The 24100-nt window shown below is 40.1% G+C and overlaps 1 protein-coding gene across 2 annotated transcripts in view; it reads left to right on the top strand.

The window, feature by feature from the left end:
- The window catches only part of mrps27 (mitochondrial ribosomal protein S27), a 100805-nt gene that overhangs the window by 23896 nt on the left and 52809 nt on the right, over positions 1-24100 (top strand). The gene's annotated exons all lie outside the window — the stretch shown is intronic.

Raw genomic sequence — 24100 nt, 5'->3', positions numbered from 1 at the left:
TGGGTTTGTGTGCTACTAGGATTCCGAGGGGTCTTAGTAGTCTGGCTGTCATTTCTGAAACTTCTTCGATGTATGGTAAGGTGGTTAGAGTGTCTGGCTGTGTTTGGTCTGCTTGTCGTGATTTGTTCTTGTGTAATTACTGTTGTTGGATAATGACAAAATTCTGCTAGATTTTGTTTCAGTTTCAAGATTTCATTTTTAGTGCAATCACACAAGCTCTTGAAACTGACACCACATAATTTATACATATATATCTTAAAATTATGAAAATACATCAGCAAACAAGCACATTTCAAACACTTGGCTTCAGATATTGTTATAATCCTATCTGATGGTAATGCTGGACAAGTTGGATTCTAGTTTGAAACCTGGCTTGATCAATCACAAATTTGATTTTTGCAGTTGTTTAGTCACTGAACATATTCACATGAGGCTGCCCAATTCTTTAGCTAAATTAAAGGAAAAGGAGAAAACCAAAGCTAAATATGTAATACAGGATAGAAAGATCATGCCAGAACCATCAAAACAAAGCCTCAGTATTATTCACAACAATATCCTTTATAGATACTCAATCCCAGTAACTATGACCCCTCCTACATTAACTTTTTAATTTTTTGTTTTAACTGAATATGTTGAGAAGGCTAATAGGCATATGGGGATCATTGGTTTAATAAATAGAGACATAGAATAGAATAGTGTTGTGCTAACACCTTTTACAGAATACTGGTTAAGTCCCAGTTGAAATATCATGGCTAATTCAGTGTTGTACTGTTTAGTTAGGATGTCCAGGCCCAGTTTGGATGGCCTAGTGATTTCTTTCCAATTCTGATGAGCTGAGCCTGTTTTCAGTTTTGACAGCTTGAAAATTTGCACACAAAGTTTCACAGCTCAGAGGCTTCACAAAATAAAAACCTCCTGCTAGGTTAAAATTGTTCTCTTGAAGTGAAAACTCTGATTATTCTGAAATGTACTCAAATCACTACTGCTTCCATTTATTTTGTCTGCCATAGAAGGTAAATTTTTTAACCATTTCATCAGTACTACAGCAATTATCCTGCTTCACACCTAATTTAACTCACATGCTCGTTGGAAACAAACATGCCACAGCTAGCTCACTGCTGTTGATGGCTTTCTGACCATTTGTAAAAGAAAACCTTCACAGCACTGAAACCACACCATTATTTTATTTCTACTTTAAAACCCAGATGATAGTATATTATGCACCTTTATCATTATATAATTAAATTATCTCTTTTCTGAAGCTAGTATTTTGAACAGAAGTTACTTGACTTTGCCATCAACATATCTGAAGCATAGCCAAACTGACCCATCAGACCGGGGAAACCCAGTGGATGTGGTCTACCTAGACTTCCAAAAGGCCTTTGATAAGGTGCCACACGGGAGGCTGCTGAGCAAAGTGAGGCCCATGGTGTTTGAGGTGAGCTACTGGTATGTATTGAGGATTGGCTGTCTGACAGAAGGCAGAGAGTTGGGATAAAAGGTTCTTTTTCGGAATGGCAGCCGGTGACAAGCGGTGTCCCGCAGGGTTCAGTGTTGGGGCCTCAGCTGTTCACATTATATATTAATGATCTGGATGAAGGGACTGGGGGCATTCTAGCGAAGTTTGCCGATGATACAAATTTAGGTGGACAGGCAGGTAGTACTGAGGAAGTGGGGAGGCTGCAGAAGGATCTAGACAGTTTGGAGGAGTGGTCCAGGAAATGGCTGATGGAATTCAATGTGAGCAAATGTGAGGTCTTGCACTTTGGAAAAAAGAATAGAAGCATGGATTACTTTCTAACCGGTGAGAAAATTCATAAAGCCAAAGTACAGAGGGATCTGGGAGTGCTCGTTGAGGATTCTCTAAAGGTAAACATGCAGGTTGAGTCCGTGATTAAGAAAGCAAATGCAATGTTGTCAATTATCTCAAGAGGGTTGGAATATAAAAGCACTGTTGTGCTACTGAGACTTAATAAAGCTCTGGTTAGGCCCCATTTGGAGTACTGTGTCCAGCTTTGGGCCCCACACCTCAGGAGGGACATACTGGCACTGTAACGTGTCCAGCGGAGATTCACACGGATGATCCCTGGAATGGTAGGTCTAACATATGAGGAACGGCTGAGGATCCTGGGATTGTATTCATTGGAGTTTAGAAGATTAAGGGGAGATCTAATAGAAACTTACAAGATAATACATGGCTTGGAGAGGGTGGACGCTAGGAAATTGTTTCCGTTAGGCGAGGAGACTAGGACCCGTGGATACAGCCTTAGAATTAGAGGGGGTAAATTCAGAACAGAAATGCGGAGACATTTCTTCAGCCAGAGAGTGGTGGGCCTGTGGAATTCATTGCTGCAGAATGCAGTGGAGGCTGGGACGCTAAATGTCTTCAAGGCAGAAATTGATAAATTCTTGATATCACAAGGAATTAAGGGCTACGGGGAGAATGCGGGTAAGTGGATTTGAAATGCCCATCAGCCATGATTGAATGGCGGAGTGGACTCGATGGGCCGAATAGCCTTACTTCCGCTCCTATGTCTTATGGTCTTATCAGTTTTGTGAGGAGTCAGCATAATTGGAATATATTTTCTTGTGGGAAGTGTGGTCTCAGCTGACAGTATATGATGCTGTTATTATGTTCTTTTGCTCTTAGTGGACTTTAAGCTTATAGTAAAGGATGCATTGATTTGCATGGTATGAACAATAGCTGTTTTATGAAAAACATTACTTTCTGAGAGCACTATCTCTATTCCATACTTCACTATATAGATATGACATTTTTGTTTTTTTTAGGAGATTTTTATTTGCGTCAGTATTGTTTTCTAAAATGAATGATTTAAAATTTTAGATAATACATGTTCAAATTAGTAGGTTTGACTGAGAAAAGGAGACTCTGAAACATAAAGATGCAGGATTAAAAATGTTCAAGCATTTGATCATTGCCCCATTGAATGGCTTACCTTGCCAAAGCAGCTCCATAAAGTCACTACTGGCAGATTACTAGTGTTATGTACAATATTGGAAATAAAACATTTGTATGACAAACAATTTAACTGGTGTGATGTGAGATCGAGACGATAATTGGTAAGGACAATAATCAGCAGACATCTTTAAAGTACTGTGCTTTAATCTGCAATCGGCCACATTAGGAAGTAAAATGCTGGGCTTGCTGATACCTTATAATCCCATAACAGAATACAGTGACATTTTCTGAAATTTTGTTGTTAAAGCAATTTTGATGCTTGCAGCTGATATAAATCAGACACAATTGAACTTGCATTAGCACTTAGCAGAGTGCTGGAGGAAATTTCATCATTGAATCACCATAGCAACCACTCACCCCATCAGTCAGCTCAGTTTACTTAGCCTATCATAATTTTAGATTCTAGATGATATTCGCTTGTGAACCAATACCGAGGTATGTATATAGCTTTATATGTATGTATTTGTCTATGTATAAAAATGTACTTTTATACTTAATGTCAATCATTTAAAATTTATTGTTTTTATGTTCTATTATTTTCAATAATATTAATTTGGTGGGATTTCTATAAATTGAGGATTTTTGCTAGAGCTGCTAGTGATGTCACTGTTCTAGGCCTCTAAACCAAGCAGCATGAGTTACCAGGCAGTATTTTGATAATATTTTCCATATTCGGCTGCAAAGATTAAGCAAAATAATTTTGTCTTAGTTTAGATTGGAGTTTTATGAAACTTATGAAAATCCTGACCTTTGTGTCACCTTCATTATCCACTTCTGATAACTTCCTGTATGAGGGGTGCTTTCATAATTTATTAATGGGATATGAATTTGCTGACTAGGCCAGCCCATTTCCAGTTACTCTTGAGAAGGTGGTATCGAGCTGCTTTGTTGAACCGCTGCAGTTCATGTGATGTAAGTATAGCCACAAAGATGTTCAAGAGGGCCTTCTAGGATTTTGACCCAGTGACCATGAGGCAACTGCAGTATCATTTTGTGTCAGGATGGTGTATGGCTTAGAGGGCAATTTGTAGTGATGATGCTTCCCTTTATCTGTTGCTCTTTTCCTTCTAGATGGTAACGTTTGCAAGTTTGGAAGATGCTATCTAAGTAGCGTTGCTGAGTTGTTGCAGTGCATCTTGTCGTTGGTGACCAGTTTTCTGTGCTTAACAAGAATTACTATTTACTATAAGTAAATAGATTCTAGCTACAGATAAACAATTCTTATATTACCAAAAAGATTAAGGGCATAGCAGTAGAGGTTGTCCATATAGACTTCAGTAAAGCCTTTGACAAGGTCCCACATGGTAGACTGATTAGTAAAGTTAGATCACATGGAACTCGGAGAGAGCTTGTCAATTGGATACAAAATTAGCTTGACAGTGGAAGACAGAGATGGTGATGGAGGGTTGTTTATTGTACTGGACACCTGTAACCAGCGATGTTTCGCAGGGATCGGTGCAGGGGTACATGTTGTTTATCATTTATACAAAACAATTTTAGGTGAGAATTTAGGAGGAATAGTTATACGTTTGTGGATGGCACCAAAATTGGTGATATAGCCAACAATGAAGAAGCTTATCTAAGATTACAAAGGGACCTTGAAATGGCATGGGCAGTTGCAAATGGAGTTTAATTTGGATAAATGTGAGGTATTGTATTTTGGTAGAGCGAATAAGGGTTGGACTTGGGTAGTGTTGTCAGACAGAGAGACATGGTGTTTAGCATGCTTGCCTTTATTGCTCAGACTTGAGTGTAGGAGTTGGGTCGTCATCTTGAGGTTGTACAGGACATTAGTGAGGCCACTTTTGGAGTACTCTGTGTAGTTTTGGTTGCCTTGTTATAGGAAGGATATTATTAAATTGGAGAGGGTTTGCTAAAGATTAACCAGGATGTTGCCAAGATTAGAGGGTTTGAATTATAAAGAGTAGCTATACAGGCTGGTTCTTTTTTCACTGGGGCATGACAGGTTGGGGGGGTGACTTTATAGAGGTTTATAAAATTGTGAGGGACATAGGTAAGATGAGTAACAAAAGTCTTTTCCCGAGGGTATATTTTTAAAGTGAGAGGAGGAAGATTTATAAGGGAACTGGAATGAAATGCCAAAGGAAATGGTAGATGCAACACCTATAACATTTAAAAGATATTTGGACAGGTACATGAATAGGAAAGGTTTAGAGGGATTTGGACTAAATGAAGGGAAGTGGGATGAGTTTAGTTTGGAAAACTTGGTCAGCACGCATGAGTTGGACCAACAGGATTGTTTCCATGCTGTATGACTCTATGACTCAAGTTAAAACTCTAATCCCCTTTTTAAAACTCCCCATCACAAACACTCAAACAGACATGAGAAAATAATGTTGCTATGGGTGAAAAGAAAGTCTGGGAAGGCAGCTCAATGGTTCCTATTCATTGGCTTCACTGAGATGATCGTTTTAGCTTGCCAGGACTTGGTGCTCCTCAATGTCTCTTCTCCAGGTATTCCACTTGCTTGTAAAAGACAGGACAATTTGTTCACAAATTGCAAAGTGGTTAGCACTGTTGCCTCATAACACCAGGGACTCAGGTTCAATTCCAGCCAAGGCCGACTGTCTGTGTGGAGTTTGCATGTTCTCCATCTATCTATATGGGTTTCCTGTGGATGCTCCAGTTTCCTCCCCAGGCCAAAGATGTGCAGGTAAAGTGGGTTAGCCGTGGGAAATGTTACAGAGATAGGGCAGAATGTTGTTCAGAGGTCGGTGGTGATGTCTGTGGCCAAATGATGTCTTTCTGCACTGTAGGGATTCTGTGAATCTATAAAGTCTGTGGCTTATTGGTTAAAAGCTAATTGGTTTACAGAAACTCGGTGAGGGAAAATAAACTGACTTTCTTCAGGCTTTGCATTTTATTTTTACTGCAGAGAAAAAGACACCTTGTTTGCATCCATAAGCTGTTTAGTTACCTGGGAACCAGTCATATCATAGTTGGCATGCAGAAGGCATTTATCATCGACAAATCATCATCACTTCACAGACTAGTCAGCTGCTTGTTGGCTGGCCGGATGTCACTCTGTACACACATCCTGGTGCCAGTTCATCTGCAGCTACACCTCCTCCACTAACTGAACATATAACACTACTGTTAGCTAACAGTAAATGCTGGTAGCTTGCTTTTAAAAAGTGCGGCCATTCCTTCAACAATCCTTGGGACACTGTATGTTTTACTAACAGGTCTGTGCCACATTTAATGGTGTATGGACCAAGGTCTCTCTGCTGTTGCACACACTTTAAAATAGTACTCTTCATTTTACACTGTTGCTGTATGTTCTTGCTTACAAAGTGCATCAGCCCTCCCTTCACTACTTAGAGCTTCATCTTTTATTTAATTAATTGCTGACTTAACTAGCATATTATTACCCTTCCTAGTTGCCGTTGAGAAGGTGGTGATGAGCTGGGTTCTTCAACCACTTCAGTCCATTTTGTGCAGGTGTAATGTCATTAAGGAGTGTGCCAGGATTTTGAAGTCATTTCTATCTCTTGTTTTTTTTTGTTTTGGTTATCCACAAAGCGCTTGATTGATTTTTCCTATTTATCCCTTTTGAGGGAATATGCTCTTCAAAAGTAGACCATTGTTCAACCACTGTTTCTCCTGCCAATCGGTGGTTCCATTCTGTTCGGCTTATCTGTATTCTTGCCCCACTGAAGTCTACTCTCCATCAGTTGAGTATTTTTGCTGTTGATTGACCAGTGTTAATTTCCAAAACCATCTTAAACGTATTATAGAATGATCACTGTTTCCTAAATATTTCCCTTTGTCACTTGATCTAGATGACCTGCCTTATTCCTGAGAACCATGTTTAGCAGTGCCTCCATTCTTGTTGATTTGGATACTGACAGCTGTAAAAAGTTACTCTGAACACAATTTAAGAATTCTTGTCCCTCACTATCCCTTATGCTAATACTATCCCAGTTGATAGATGAGTAATTAATGACCCCCATTGTAACTACCTGTGATGTTTAGATCGCTCTGTAATTTTCACTTGGCATTTACGGCTGATAATTATTTGAAATGCTTCAGCCTTGCCTTTTAGATTAATGAGCTGGGCTCTCCCATAATTGAAGATGCGTATAAACTTGGACCCTTTCTTCAGTGATTTGTTAAATTGGCCATTTGCAATCAAATGTGGCAGGACTGCCAGGCTTAGACCTGATTATTGGTTGTGGAATTGCTTTCTGTTGTGTAGCATTTTAAACCAACTCTCAACACAGGGTCTCTTCATTTAAATGTCAAGCAGACATTATTTTTACATTGGAGGGATTACAAGCAGTTCAAATTCTGCTTTGATGCTGTTTACAACAGGACTGATGTCATTATCAAAGAACAATTTAGAGCATTAATGCAGTGACACAGAATGAGCACTATCAGGTAATCAAATTAAGAAATGGAAAAAGTCATTGGGGCGGCATGGTGGCACAGTGGTTAGTACTGCTGCCTCACAGTGCCAGAGACCCGGGTTCAATTCCTGCCTCTGGCAACTGTCTGTGTGGAGTTTGCACATTCTCCCTGTGTCTGTGTGGGTTTCCTCCGGGTGCTCCGGTTTCCTCCCACAGTCCAAAAAAAATGCTTAGGTGAATTGGCCATGCTAAATTGCCTGTAGTGTTAGGTGAACGGGTAAATGTAGGGTGGGTTGCTTTTCGGAGGGTCAATGTTGACTTGTTGGGCCGAAGGGCCTGTTTCCACACTGTCAGTAATATAATCTTATTATCACAGTCAGCAGGCCCAGACACATCCATCCATTCCCCCCTGCCATTAGCCACCTTAGAACCAGGGATTCCTCAACTTGGTGAACTATATTGTTTCATTACTGTGTGCCTGTCCAAAGTAAAGTAAATGCTAAACAACAGTCCTTCAGCAGGATGACCTGACGAGACATGTTAGTGACCTGTCTGAGGGAGTGTAATGTACGATAATAAGAAAGAAACCTTGAGTTCAGGACTTAAATTATGAGGAGACACTATGCAAATGAAGCTGTTTTCTTCAGAATTTAGAAGGTTAAGGAATGAACTGATGAAAATCTTCAAGATATTAGCAAGATAAGGCAGAGTAGATAACAATAAACTATTTCCACTGGTTGGAGATTCTAGAACTAAGAGAACACAGTCTGAGAATTAGGGCCAGACCATTTGGGAGAGATGCTAGGAAGTACTTCTTCACATAAAGGGTGGTAAATTTGCACATCTCCTACACAAATGGCTGGGGATGCTGAATCAGTTGTTCACTTTAAATCTGATATAGAAACATTTTTGTATGGTAAAGATGTTAAGGAATATGGGTCAAAGGCACGTATATGGACTTAGGCCACACATCAGCCGCGGAAGGATGGATCAGGCTTGAGAGGCTGAATGGCCTACTCCTGTTTCTGTTTGTGTGTTACCTTCGTCACAGTGATTCATCATTTTTAAACATATATCTGATATGCTCTCCTGCACTCTTCATTGAAACATGATTTATCTACTGACCTGGGGTTAAGATAGAATGGGGATATGCTAGGCCATGGGGTTACAGATTACAGTTGAATACAATTCTAATGCTGCAGTTGATGTCCTAAGATCTGATGGATGCCCAACTTTAATGCACTTGCTACGGGTAGATTGGGGAGGACAAGATCAAGATTTGGTTCTTCCTCCTTGATGTTTCTCTCATCAGAATCCAGTCTAGCAGTGATGTCCTTTGGGATTGGCCAGCTTGGGCAGTAATGGTGCTACTGAGCCACAGTTGGTGATGGATATTGAAGAACTTCATCCAGAGTTCATTTTTTAACCTTGCCACCATCAGTGCTTCCTCGAAGTGCTGCTCAACATGGAGGAGTACTGATTCATCAGCCGAGGAGTGAAGTGGTGATCAGCATGTTCATATCCACCTTATTCATGTTTAATCTAATACCATGAGACTTCCTAACTGTATCACCTCCTCTGGTTGATCTATACTGTTGGTGGGACCTACCAAGAATGGTAATGCTGATATCTGAGACACCATCGTTCTCCTCATATCTGTTCAGGAATATCAGGCATTTGTTTGACTGGACTGCAGGATAGTTTTGCCAATTTTTGTACAGAACTCAAAACATTAGTAAAGAGGATTTTCAGGATAACAGGGCGGTGTGTACCGTTGTCATTTTTGGTGCCTTGGTTAACGGTCTATTTGTTTTCATTCATTTTAACAGACTTGGTAGAAGTTAGGTATAAGCGAGTGGCTTGCTAGACCATTTCAGAGAGAATTTAAGATTCAGCCACATTGCTGTGGGTCTGGAATCTCATGTGAGGCAAGCCTGATAAAGCTGGCAGATTTCCCATCCGTACAGGACATTTCTAAACCAGATGCTATTTAATATTCAGTACTTTCATGGTCACAACTAAACTATCTTTTAAATCCAATTAATTAAATTCAAGTTTCACAATCTGTTGTGATGGACTTGGAACCCATCTCCCCAGAACATTAGCTAAGATTCCCTGGATTACTATTCTGAGCTTGCAGTCTATGTATACATTCCATAGCCTGTTGCATCAGATAGCTGTTAAAAACCAAAATTTATTGCTTGAAAGGATACCATTAAGAACTGCAGATGCTGGAAGTCGCAGTCAGTAGATGTGAAGCTGGAAGAGCGAAGCAGGTCAGACAGCATCCGAGAAGCAGGGAAGTCAACATTTCAGATTGAAACCCTTCGTCAGGACTTCATCATTAATTTTTCTGGTGTAAACTCTGTCTTCTTTCCACCCCTCCATTTGGCTCTTGCTTGAAAACTAGTGAGATCAATTATAGTGGTGTACTTCGGGTTGATGTCCTGAACGCATTGCCAATGAAATGATGGTGGAATATTTGTTCAGGTTATATTTGTCACAACATTCTAGGCTCCAGTATACACAACACATTTTCAATCACTTTCCATTTTCAAAATGATGTAAATTTAGCGCTGATGAACAGAAATCATTAAAAGCGACTGGAATATTAGCATTTATCTCAATACAGGCAAATAGTATTGAGATATGGATCTACCCAGATTAACTCAATAACAACACAAACTTAAGGGTCTAAATATTCTACTCCTGTTTGAATATTCCTAACTTGTCACCATTATTGAACCAGCATCTTCAACATTCACTCCTTCTGGATGTAGGTTTGCTCGCTGAGCTGGAAGGTTTGTTTTCAGATGTTTCATCACCATACTAGGCAACATCTTCAGTGAGCCTCAGAATGAAGCACTGTTGGTATAGCCCACTTTCTATTCATATGTTTGAGTAGAAAATGGGCTACACCACCGGTTCTTCATTCGGACGCTCATTGAAGATGTTACCTAGTATGGTGATGAAACGTCTGAAAACGAACCCTCCAGCTCAGTGAGCAAATCTACATCCAGAACCTCAACCTGAGCTACAAAACTTCTCAAAACTTGCTATTCACTCCTTTCTCTACTTACTTACAATCGCAGCTTGTATATCATCGACAAGATGAATTGCAGCAACTCACCCAGGCTCCTTTGACAACGCCTAAATTTGGGACTTTTATCACTTATAAGGACAAAGGCAGCAGATACAAGACCATCCTGAAATAGAGATACATTGCCACACCGTCACGGTCCCTGGGTAAAAATCCTGGACTTCCTAACAGCGTTGTAAATTATCTTTACCCCCAAAACTACAGAAGTTCAACAAGTCGGATGTGCCCCACCACAGTCATAAGGCCAACACTTGCTGCCAGAGCCAGCAATGTCAACATCCTGTGGATTAATTTTAAAAATTCTCCCCTACCTTGCGCTTTGTATTGAGTAAGTCAACCAATACCATAGTTCTTTGTACTTAGTGAAAACTAAACTTCACAATGAGCTCCTAGTCTGTGTGCAATGGTTACTTCCAATCAGCCATTCACCCTCTTGTTTGACTTGAGGGTACAAACTCCATCCAAAGGAAAGTTTGAAACAGGAGTCTTTAATCTCAACAATCCTTTAGCTGTTAATCCTTTAGTGATTAATCAGAGGTCTCACAAGTGAAATATTTCAATTCTGACATTAATAGCTAGAACTATAATAAGTCCTCAGCAAAGGGAGTGTTGAAGTGTTTGTTTTCGGAGTTAGAGGTTCCAGTTAGTAACCCAGAAGTAATGCTGTAAATTTAATTTTATTTCTCTTGTAATTCACAGTATCTTTAAGAAGAATATTACTGCCAAAAATGCAGCTTAGCAGTTCATTTGTCATATTTATTGTTTGTGAGACATGGCTGCTGTGTTTCCCTGAAGAACAGTCATTGTGCTCCAAAAGGAATTGATTGTGTGCAACACTTTGAGATATTTCAGGAATGTATTATTATTGTATAGGAGTCTTATGGGCCAAGAGATCTTTACTAAGAGACTTGAAAAACATTGCCATTAGAAACGAAGAAAGAAACTGTGTGAGTCTGGCTCTGATGAGTGATTCAGATTTTATTAATTCACTGGATTTGGGCAGCACTTGCTGGGCCATATTTATTGCCCATCCCTAATTGCTCTTAAGGTACTCATGAGCTGCCTTCTTGAACTACTTAGAGTCCATGTGGTATAGGGGATGTGGTTGCATCGTGGTAATGTCACTGTAGTAGTAATCCAGAATCCAGACTATTGCTCTGGGGTCATGGGTTTGAATCTCACCATAGCAGATGGTGAAATTTTTTTAAAAGTCTGGAATATAAAGATACCCTAATCTTGACCATGTAACCATTATCGATTGTCATAAAGACCCACCTGGTTCACTAATGCCTGTTTGGGAAGGAAACTGTTGTACATACCTGGTTTGGCCTGCATGTGACTCCAGACCCACAGCAATGTAATTGACTTTCAACTGCCCTCTGAGCATTTAGGTGGACAACAAATGCTGGCCCAACTAATGACTCCTACATCCCAGTGCTGTGAAGATGTTATACATATTGAGAGCTTGCAATATAAAATAATCTTGCCTCCTTAATATATTGAAGCATAATTCACTTACTTTTTTAAGCAGCTTATTGAATAGTGATTGAGAGTAAGATCCCTGTTACTTTTATCCTCCTTCATTCGTCAAGGAATTTTGAAACCACACGTAGTGCCCCTTTTCTGTGGTTAGCACTGCTGCCTCACCACCAGAGACCTGGGTTCAATTCCCACCTCAGGCAACTGTCTATGTGGAGTTTGTACATTCTCCCCATGTCTGCATGGCTTGCCTCTGGGTGCTCCGGTTTCCTCCCACAGTCCAAAAATGTGCAGGTTAAGTGAATTGGCCATGCTAAATTGCCTGTAGTGTTAGTTGAAGGGGTAAATGTAGAGGTAAAAACAATGACTGCAGATGCTGGAAACCAGATTCTGGATCAGTGGTGCTGGAAGAGCACAGCAATTCAGGCAGCATCCGAGGACAGGCAAAATCGACGTTTCGGGCAAAAGCCCTTCATCAGGAATCCTTGAGCACAGCTCCCCTAACAATGAAACAGCAGCCTTATGGTCCTCCAAGACTATGGTTCACCTTTACGCCAGGTGTAAATGAAAGGAATACTATAGTACATAAGGAGTTGAAGATCTTTACTTCAAAATGTTATGGACTAGGCCAGACCCCTCAAAATATTTTTAAGCATGTAGCCCAGACAATAGCTTTGCTATTAGCTTTTAACTAGGTGTATGATGGATATTCCTGGAGTAAATTAGCTGGTTTGACTCCCAAGTTTTAAACAAACAAAACTTATTTACACAATTACAGAATGAAACACAAAGAACTGAAAACAGAATACTGGATAACTTATTCTATCTAAACCTGACTTACTGATGCTATTCTGAAAATACTTGCAACAGTCCCAATACACACATCCCTTAGCACAAACAGCAAAAAAAAGGCACAGGCAACTTCCAGTTTGAAATCAGAAGGGCAGAAGGAGAGAGAGAAGCTTCCTGTTTCCCCATGACTCTTACTCAACTCTCTCCTGAACTGAATTGAACTGCACAGCTAGAGAGCTGGCCATGCCCCCTTGAGGATTTCAAAATATCTTTCAAGCTTTTGGCCTGAAGCATTATCTGTTGAGGTAAACAACAACACCCCAATGAACCATTCAAACTTCAGATACAATGGACGCTGGCCAATTACCCCCTCTCTGAAAAATGTCAAGGGCAAAGTAACCTTGTACCAGACCAGCAACGTGACAGAAATAAGGAGCAGGCAGCTTCTGGGGCAGTGCATGTGCAGTGTGTTTGCTGCATATGCAACTGGGTCATGCTGTCGGTGTTACATTGCTCAGTGTGCAGTAGAGCAAAATGTACTTCAAAGGCATTCCGATACTGACATGCAGCCTCTCTGTGTGTTTGTGCCAAAAGTCCCCTTCGAATGGCAGTGTAGTAGCCTTCAGCTCAGGCTGAAACATTGATGCACTCTCATCATGGGATGTGGGTAGCACTGGCCTGGTCAGAATTTTATTGCCCACCATTAATTGCTATCAAGAAGGTGTTGTTGTTCTGCCTTTTGCACCACTGCAGTGCAGTTTTTTTTTCTTTATTCATTCATGGGATGTGAGCATCACCGACCAGGCCAATGTTTATCACTAAATACCCAGAGAGCAGTTAAAAATCGACTGCATTGCTCTGGGTCTGGAGTCACACATAGGCCAGGAGGGTGAGTTTAAGTTTATAGAGGATAAAGTATAGAATATCAGTGCATTGGAATACTCACTTTGGGAAGTGACAGATGGACTGAGGAAGGGAGACATTTAGGAGGTGGAAATGAGAAGTATTTTTGAGAGAAAGGATATGAAATTGGAATCTCAATTCAAGATTGACTATGATACTGACAACAGTATGTTTCAGCCTGAGCCATTAAATGGGTGAAGGGATCAGCTTTTTGGGGGAGAAAAGAATCTAAGGTAAAGATTTGGTTTACTTAGCTCAGAAAAGTGCAGTTATTCAGTGATCCAACCATGATGAATGCACAGAGGCAACCAAGAAGTCGTGATGGTGCTGGATAGATTGAGATAGGTATCAACAGCACATGCAGTAGTTGACCCTGACTTTGCATTGAACCAGGGAAAGGAAAGGGGACATGGTTGACTCCTTCAGGAACTCTGCAGGCAGCAGTGCAAGGGCCGGAAAAGAAGTCAATGCTGAAGAACTTGTGTGACTTTCAAATATGAAAGCCTAGAAGCAAGCAAGATTAGTTTCATGGAGCTAAACATTGTCAGAGGAAGATATGGTTGACTCTTTCAGAGGCTGCAGAGAACTAGAGGACCATGAGGAAAAATAATTTATCAATGTATCATTCGATTTTGTTAAGGCTGCTTCTGTGGAGATGTGTGGAAACTTGCTTGCAGAGATTCCAAGAGTTACAGGAAGGTTGGATTTGAATGTTTCATAGGTAAAAGTAAAGCCATAGAGCCAGAGAATCATATTTAGGGCTGCTTTCTCATTAGAGGGAGATGACTGGTAGTGGTTTAACTCAAGGGTCACCCATGCCTCAGGTGAGAGATGAGGTTGAGAAGATGGAACCTTCACGGTGACCTTAGCTCACACAGGAATTGAAATTGTGTTGTTGGCATCACTCAGCATTACAAACCAGCTGCCCAGCCAACCTAGCTCACCAACCCCCGACTGACAGGTAAGGAGTACATTAGAAAGAAACTTCCACATTATGCAGATTGATGACCATTGGTAGGAGATTTGAGGATTCACTGCAAAACATTAGAAATGGTAAGCTGGATTGTAGAAACTTGCAAGTCAGAGTGAGACTGAAGCAACATTTCAGACTTGTTCTAACCTTAAATTTATTTCCTATTGGAATACAAAACTCTTCTAGGCAGTACTGATTTATGAATATCTGATTTAGGAATGCTTGTACTTCTGAATGACATCCAGTAATAATATTTTAAGGATCTGACATGCAAACATTTCTTCATAGCTATGAACAGCTATTTTATGTTGTCCTGCTTTGTGTTCCAATTTGCATTAAAATCAACTTACAAACATACCTCAGCATGGAATCTGTTTGCAACCCAGAGAGTGGTCTTGAAAGGAATAATTACATGGTCTTGAGTTTACTCCAAAAAACAAAGCTTAAAAATAATGAGATTTAACACCCCTCAATTTATTGAAAATATTAAGTCATAATGAAGTGGATTGTAGTCAGGTGCAAGAGACTGCTTAATAAGAGAAGGAACCTTGATCTCGCAAGGAATATGTTGTTGCTGGACAAAAGATTTTAAACCAAAGATTTGAGGTTCTTATAATGATCAAAGTGCCAATGTTGCTGAATATAAGTAACTCTGCAATTGATTATATCTCATTTAAAACCTGCAAGCAATTTAGAGTTAAAGTTTAATACCAGCAGCAAAAATAAGTTCACAATCTTTCAAATAACCTGGAAAATGTGTTAATCCATACAGAAGAACCCAGTCATGAACCTAAGTGCTGGTACAATATCGCTTGAGGCTTCTGACTCACCACTGCTGCAGTGTGACCCAGACTACTGTCAATAAGTGTTTCATTTGAGACTCTGTCTGCATTTGTTACAAACTGGCATTTTTTGTGGAAATATACTGCAGAAAATGATGTATTTCATCAGTTGTTTAAGAACATTCTTCCCACCAAACTCCATTGCAAAACCCAGTGTTGAACTATCTAATCTTTAATCATAACTAGATTTTCTATTGGGCAGACCATTTTTATTCCCACATTATTGGGTGTTGCACACGGGGATACTGCAAAATTCTTATGAAAGCAAACTCCAAAGGAATTTCTGAGGAATCACAAGATTCCACTGGACAATTCCTCAATACCCAGAACCCTTTGGAAACTTGCTTTTAAATCAGTGAATTTGAGGGTTTGATTAAATTAACTAAATAGTTACAAAAGAAAGGTTAGACCATTAAATACACAGTCTAACTCCTGTGCAACTATTTAACTGACCCCATATTTACCTCTCACACCCCTAATTACACCTCAGCAAGACACCAGGCTCTGACCTGACATCCCCAGGAGACAAGCCTTTTCACTCACTGTAGACCCACTTATCCTTCACTAGTTCCAAATCACTACTGACGTCAACCACCCCACCATGTCTACAGAGCACTGGAGCATTCACAGAGCTAAAAGATTCATGGGTGGTGCCTTTCAGGATGTGGACACCTTTCAGCCTATGGAAGTACAGGCACGATAGAGAATGGGTGACCACCAAACAGAAAGAGCACACTAGGCAGGTAGTGAGCAATAGTTCAGAAGGCATTTTTTAGCCTTGGTAAATGTGGGAAAGAGACCAAAGCTAATGCTCTGGGGATGTGGGTTCAAATTCTGTCATGACAACAGATGGGACTTAAGTTCAATTAAATGATCTGGAATTGAAAGCAGTTCTTGATTATGGTGACTATAGTTGCAAAGGCAATTAAGAATGGGCAGTGAATGGCCATCAATACTCGCTTCCAATCAAACAATATTAAAAATAACATACAAAGATTTTAATTCCGCACAAGTGGTCAATCTATTTTAAAAGCAATATGTTATTTTGTGTGACAGTCACCAAAGACAGCTCTTAAAGTTGTCAATCATATTGTGAACCTCACCTCCTAAGGCATGATTTATGGAATCCCTACAATGTGGAAATAGATCATTTGGCCCAACATGTCCACACTGCCTCTCCAGAGGGGATCCCACCCAGACTTACCCCTCTATCCTATCACTGCAACTCTGCATTTCCCATGATTAATCTAGCTAACCTACATGTCCCTGAACACTTCAGGCAATTTAGCATGACCAATCCACCTAGCCTGTGTATCTTTGGACTTTGGGACGATATCAGACCTAGAGGAAACTCTCAGAATCAGGTAGAACATGCAAGTTTCACACGGACAGTCTCCCGAGGCTGGAATTGAACCTGGGTCCCTGGTGTTGTGAGGTAGCAGTGCTGACCACTGTGCCGTCCCTGGTGCTTAGAGCTTTGAAAGTCAATGAAGTATTCATAATAGGCTGAACTGTAATAATATCTCTGGGGAAATTGCAACATTGCAATCTATTGAACATACAGGAAAAGATCACAATTGAATGTTCCAAGTTACACCAAATGGCCTAACCATCAATATAGACTAGCAGCACATTTTTTAAACATCTGCCAGCTTTTTATATTTAAAGGACTGGGGATTTACATACCTTCAAGGCATGGTAGCCATCAGCTGATTAGCTCAGTTGGCTGGATGGCTAATTTGGGATGTAGCATGGTGCCAACAGTATGGGTTCAGTTCCTACACTGGCTGAGGTTACCATGAAGGACTCTCCTTTTCAATCTTTCACCTCAACTGAGGTGTGGTGACCCTCAGGTTAACTCGGTCTAATGAGAGAACAGCCCTGTGATCTGGTAAACCTATGGTGACGTTATCTTGACCTTTAATACAGACCTTGAATATTGCTGAAAGAGAGATGTGTCACAAAGGATTTCATCTTCATTTGGATGAATATAAGAATATAAAATTATAATCACAACAACTTACATGACAGAAGAAACAGAATACTGATTGGTTGTTAATTTGTTTTTGATGAGCCAAGGCATTGCATGGAGAAAGCCGTGTAGTTATTGAAAAAAAAATACTTGAGCGTAATCTTTTTGTCTGTAGAGAACATATTCCTGTTTATTTTGTTTTAACAAGTGTAAATAAGTCATTTTGTAACCTTAATTCAATATCTCAAATCAGTTTTCGGTGTAATTTTAGTGCACTGAGTTATTCAGCTGTGATATTCAATCTCACAATCACATCTAAAAGTAGTTGTGCTTTGCGTTTTATGACAAGGACTGGCCGAGCATGGTCTGTATTCTGCCTCTGAAGGACAACTGAAGGAACATGCTACTTGATTTGATCAGCCATGAGGGTCTACAGCCTATTATACCTGCCATCACAGTGGCGCAGAAATTCATACATTCACTTGTATGCTTATGTAGAATATATTTTTGGACTGATGATGATTCCATCCTGTTCATGGAAAATACTGTCTCATAGCTACTGCATGGTTGTAGCATGCAATGGCTTTCTTAGCCCATTATTCAGATTTCTGTGGCACTTTTCCTTTCCAGATTTGAGGTAGACCACACACCACCAAAACCCTTTGGCAGTATGATTCTCTTCTCAGCAATTTTCCTGCTTTTGTACTCAATGCTTCTATTTAAGAAATCCAGGATTGAATATACTTTTCTAACAATACTCTCAATATGTCCTGCTGCCTTCAAACAACCGTGTTTATGTATCCCTCTGTCGCTGTACGCTCTTTAGAATTATGGTTGCGTTGTCCATTCTGGTTGTAGGTATGTATTTATCTATATGTTGCATTCAATTATTATCATCCTCATTTACTACATCTCCAACTTTGGTATCTTTGGTAAATTTTGAAATTTAACTCTGTATGCCAACATTTATATCATTTTTATATAGGGTGAGAACAATACTGGTCCTAGGCACTGAATCCTGGAGAACACCACTGAGTATCATATGACAGTTTAAAAATTATCATTTCCTTATTCAATCTTAGAATGAGAACGTTGCTAGCAAGGGTGAGGCTCCTTCTTAAACCATTACGATCCATTTGGTACAGGCACATCCACACTACTATTAGGATGTTGCAGGATTTTGACCCAGTAACAGAAGCAACATTGGTAGAGTTCCAAATCAGGGTGTTACATCACTTGGAGGGAATGCTGTGAGTGGTGTTCCCAAGCATCAGCTACCTTCACCTACTAGATTGTAGAAGTTATAGGTTTGACTGACTTGCTGTTCTCCATTCTTCAGTATTGTTTTTATTCAAGTTGGTACTGAGTCTCCTTTTCTCTAAGCATGAATTGTGTTAGCTTGTTTTTTTTTGTATCTGATACTTTATCTCTCTTAAATACCAGATAGACACCAGCTAAAGCATTCCTTTCATCAATATTCTTCGTCAAAATAATGATTATTCATGATTAATCTTGTCAGCAGCAGTTAGACAAAGGCCAATATCTTCACATTTGTACATTTAGGCCATAAGAAGTTGGTCAATCCAGTCTGCTCCACTATTCAGTGTGATCATGGCTGATCTAATAACCCTGAACTCCAATTTCCTGCCAAATTGACATAACCCTTGGGTCTCCTCATTGATCAGAAATTTGTTTATCCCTGCCTTGAATATACTTAACAACCCAGCCTTGAGAGCCCTCCATAGTAAAGAATTCCCCAGGTACACAACTTTGAGATAAACAAAATCCTCCAGACCTCTGACTTAAATGGGCAACCCCTTACATTGCGATTGTGCCCTTTGGTCCTGATCTTTCCCACTTGGGGAAACAACCTCGTTACATCCACCCTGTGAAGCCCCCTAAACATCATATATGTTGTAATAACTTTTCCTCTGATACTTTGAAACTTCAATGAGTATGAGTCCAACCTACTCAATTTCTCTCTTCCTAAGAAAATCCCTCTCCATGTGGAATGAACCTAGTGAACATTCTCGTAACTGCCTTCAATATATCTTTCCTTAGATAAGAGGACCAAATCTCTGTTCATAAACTATACATAATATAATCAGGCAGAGTCAACATGACTTCATGAAGGGGAAATCGTGCCTGCCAAATTTAGTAGAGTTCTTTGAGGAGGTCGCAAGAAGGATAGATCAAGAGAAACCAGACGATGCAACATATTTGGATTTCTGAAAGGTGTTCAATAAGGCACCGTGTGTACGGCAACTTATTATAATGAGAACCTGTAGTGTTGGGGGTAATATTAGCAAGGATAGAGGATTGGCTAAAAGACCAAGATTTGAGATAAAGGGGACATTTTCGGGATGGCAACCTGTAATTAGTGAAGCGCCACACTGAGTGGTGCTAGGGCCCAAATTATTTAGAATATATATTCATGGCTTGGATGATACACTGAGAGGCCGGCATTAAGGTCCTCTGTGCCCCTCTCTCTCTCTCTCTCTGAGTCCAGCAGCCGGCACTGGGCACCCTGAAGAGAAGTTGTGGCCCACATGTAAAAGTCATTTTTTATTTTAAAACAATAAAAAATTTGGAAAGATTTTGAAAGTTTCTGCCCCTCACCGACTTTGGTTTCCTTCTGCTGCTTTCAGGCTGGAAGATCTCTGACTGGCCCTCCACCTTTGAGTGGGAGAAAGAGAGGACTGCAGATGCTGGAGATCAGAGCTGAAAATGTGTTGCTGGAAAAGCGCAGCAGGTCAGGCAGCATCCAAGGAGCAGGAGAATCGACGTTTCGGGCATGAGCCCTTCTTCAGGAAGAAGATTCCTGAAGAAGGGCTCATGCCCGAAACGCCGATTCTCCTGCCCCTTGGATGCTGCCTGACCTGCTGCGCTTTTCCAGCAACACATTTTCATCTCCACCTTTGAGTGCCCAACCACTAACTATTAATTGGATGCTCCAAAGGGAAATTGCAATGAATGAATGTTTCTACGTAATGCAGTCCTTTTGATCCTATTTGAGGCTGGTGGCAGAGCTTAGATGCCTCTGGGGAAAACTCTGCTACAAATGACTGTCGGCCATAAAATTTACACAAAGTGGAATCCATGCAGAGCTATTGTAACTATATATATATATCCCAGATCACCAACTAGTATCTTTGATGCACAACATTATTTTCGCAAACATCTCTGAAGTAGATGTACCTCTGGTGCGGATTGTGGTTCCTATATCAATGAAAGTGGAAGCCTGCTACTTTTTCAGGATATCTCAAGATTGAATGCTTAGAATTTATATCTCATAAGTTTGTATGAGGAAAGCTACATATTACTCACATATTAATTTACCATCATATTGTCACTACTACTGCCAAGTATGTCTTTGAGGTGAAAACTTCGAATGTTGGGACAAAATCTGACATTATTTGTGCAATAACTTAAAAGCTCAGCTTTACTTCATTGATCTCTCATTTCTATATGAATATTTTCTTTATCATCCTGTTCAAAGCTGGTTTTACACCCCTTCTGGACATTTTGGGGGACTTGAACCCAGGCAGCCTGGCTCAGAGCTAGAGACACTGCCACAAGAGCCCTCTCATTTCAATATTTTTTATATCCTCTGGAGTGCTATTACACACAACTGTGTGACTGTCCCACTGCCAAAATCAGCGTGACTTTTTTTTTAAGCTACTATATGCTTTTTTTTCATATGTTCCTCATCAACCTATTCAGCAATGTTATTACACACATCCAGAGCATGTGGGACTTGAATACAGTCCAGGGGAAGGGACACTACCACTGTGCCACGTTAATCAGATTAACAACATCCATTCCAGAAGTTGAGACTAAAGCTTCTGTAACCCATTTAGAGTCATAGAGTCACAGAGATGCACAGAATGGAAACAGACCCTCCGGTCCAAACAGCCCATGCCGACCAGAAATCCTAAATTAATCTAGTCCCATTTGTCAGCACTTGGCCCATATCCTATCAAACCCTTCCTATTCATAGAGCCATCTAGATGTCTTTCAAATATTAGAATTGTACCAGCCACCACCACTTCCTCTAGCAGCTCATTCCATACACATATCACTCTCTGCATGAAAAAGTTGCCCCTTAGGGCCCTTTTAAATCTTCCCCCGTCATCTTAAACCTATGCCTTCCAGTTTTTGACTTCCCTAACCTGGGGAAAAGACCTTGACTGTTAACCCTATCCATCCTCATGATTTTATAAACTTCTATAAGATCAGCCACCAGTCTCCGACAGTCCCGGGAAAATAGGCCCAACCTCTTCAGCCTCTCCCTATAGCTCAAACTCTCCAACCCTGGCAACATCCTTGTAAATATATTTTGAACCCTTTCAAGTTTCATTGGAAATACTTCGTTCCTAACCAACATAATATTTGCGTTTTGCTCATCTTGTTATCTTACAGGTCTTTAAAAACTGTTACAGAAATAATGCTGCACTTTGTAGATGAGTATTTCAGTTTTATAGTTTTAGAGATGTATTTTGCAATATCAATGGCTGGATAAAATTACATAAATGTTTGAAGGGTAATTTGAGTATATTTTTGTTTTACTGTCTAATAAACTCAACAAGCACAATTTTTCAAGTAGAAAATTGTGAAAATGTTCTTCTATTTTTGCAATAGCAATTAAAAATTTAAATTTGTATAAAACTGAGGTACTTTTTGCTGAATATATGTTATAGAACCACTTCAGCTTGAAGTTATGCCTTCTGTATTTCTTTTGTATAAATATGTGGTAGTATACTAACTTGGCAATCCTGTTCAACAGCTTGAAGTAACTCTCAGACTTAAATACATCAGACATTAGTTGCCTCACTCTTGGGGAATATTTTATGTACAACATTAAACGTAGGAAAGTTTCTGTAATGTTCTCACACTCATGTCTTAAGTTGGCAGAACCTGAAAATGAGAAAGATTATGATAATTAAGTGGTAATGGAAAAAGCAGAAGACTCTGTACCAGTGAGAGATGTACTTATAATATGTTGTATATAATAGTGCAAGTAAATGTTGCAGAAGCCTATTAGGGTCAGACAGCAGTCACTCTTAGGTACAGGGAAACTATTACAAGCCACAAATTACCAGAACAGACCAAATAGCAATCTCTCCACAAAAGAGCCCTGAGACACAAGCCCCAAGACGACATGAACCATTCTCCTCCACAACAAAGTGAATGGCCGTATTTAGTCATTGTATATTACTTCTTTGTCATGAGGTGGGGTAGGATGTTACAGCAGAAGGTCGAGTGGATTCTCAGAAGTTTCAGCTGCTGGTTTGCTCTGCAAGACTCAGGAAGGGTCCTGCCTGAAACATAGACTCTCTTGCTCCTCAGATACTGCCTGACCTGTTGTGCTTTTTCTCGTGCCACATTTTATCAACTCTGTGAGACTCCTATTCTCAATCCCAGGTTATACTAAAACGTAGTTATTTTACATTTTCAGGGATTTGTATGCTGGTGGTGTCAAAAAGCAGCATTGCAAATGTAGTTATTTAATAGTCATAAGTTATGCACATTTGTTTCTTATTTATCTTTCCCTGATGGAATCACAGAGGTTTACAGCAAATATTCATCACATCAGGAAAGTAGAGTTGGAGATTATCAGATCTGCTGTGATCTTATCGAATGGCAGAGCAGAATCAATTGTTGAATACTACTTCTGCTCCTAAATTTTATGATCTTATGATCATGTCTGTCCTAGCTCTTGGAATTCGAACATAGGAAACACATGTCTCTGGCAAGAACCAGCATTTGATTCCCATTCCTAATTGCCCTTGAGTTCATTGACTGTTTAAACATTTCAGACAGCAGTTACGAGTTAATGAATTTTTAGAGTCTAAAGTCACATGTACATCAAACTAGGTACTATGATTTCTCTTGTTCAATTCGGGAAATGACCTTCACTGCCTGGGTAGCATTTATTGCCTGTTGCTAATTGCCCTGTGGAAGGTGATGGTGAGCTGCCATCTTGAACTGTTGCTGTCAATTTTGTGTGGGTAGGCTCACTGTGATGTTAGGGAGGGAGTTACACTAACAGTGTCAACAGCAATGTATTTTCAAGTCAGGATGGTGAGTGACCTGGAAGGGAACTTGCAGTTGGCAGCGTTCTCATGAATTTGCTGCCCCTTGTTCTTCTATGTGGTAGTAGTCATGGGTTTGAAAGTTGATGTTTGAGGAATCTTGGTGAATTTTGCAGTACATGTTGCAGATATTGTTTCTACTGTGCATCACTGATAGAGGGAGTTTGTAATCTGGTGCCAATCAAGCAGGCTGCTTTGCCCTGAATGGCATCAAACTTTTCGATTTGTTACTGGAGCTGCATTCATCCAGGCAAGTGAGGAGTTTCCAGCACACTGTTGATTTGTGCTTTGTTGATGGTGGACAGGCTTTGGTGAATTATGTGCTGCAGGATTCCTGATCCCTGAGTTGTTCTTGCACCTGCCATATTTACATGGCTGCTTGAAGTTCAGTTTCCAGTCCCTGGTGACCTCTGATATGTTGTTAGTGGACAATCCAGCAATAGTAATGCCCTTGAATGTCAAGGGACCCTTGTCAGATTCCCTGTTGTGGAGGTGGTTATTGTGTGTTTCATTTGTGTGGTGTGAATGCTACTTGCCACTTGTCAGCCCAACCTGGATATTATCCAGATCTTGCTGCTTTTAGGCATGAACTGC

The sequence above is a fragment of the Chiloscyllium plagiosum genome, unplaced genomic scaffold (genome assembly GCF_037043375.1).
Source record: "Chiloscyllium plagiosum isolate Xiang-an unplaced genomic scaffold, Cpla_swu_hap1 HiC_scaffold_2, whole genome shotgun sequence".
Taxonomy (NCBI): domain Eukaryota; kingdom Metazoa; phylum Chordata; class Chondrichthyes; order Orectolobiformes; family Hemiscylliidae; genus Chiloscyllium; species Chiloscyllium plagiosum.
Note: the sequence above shows the minus strand (reverse complement) of the source record. Positions and strands in the feature narration are given on the sequence as shown.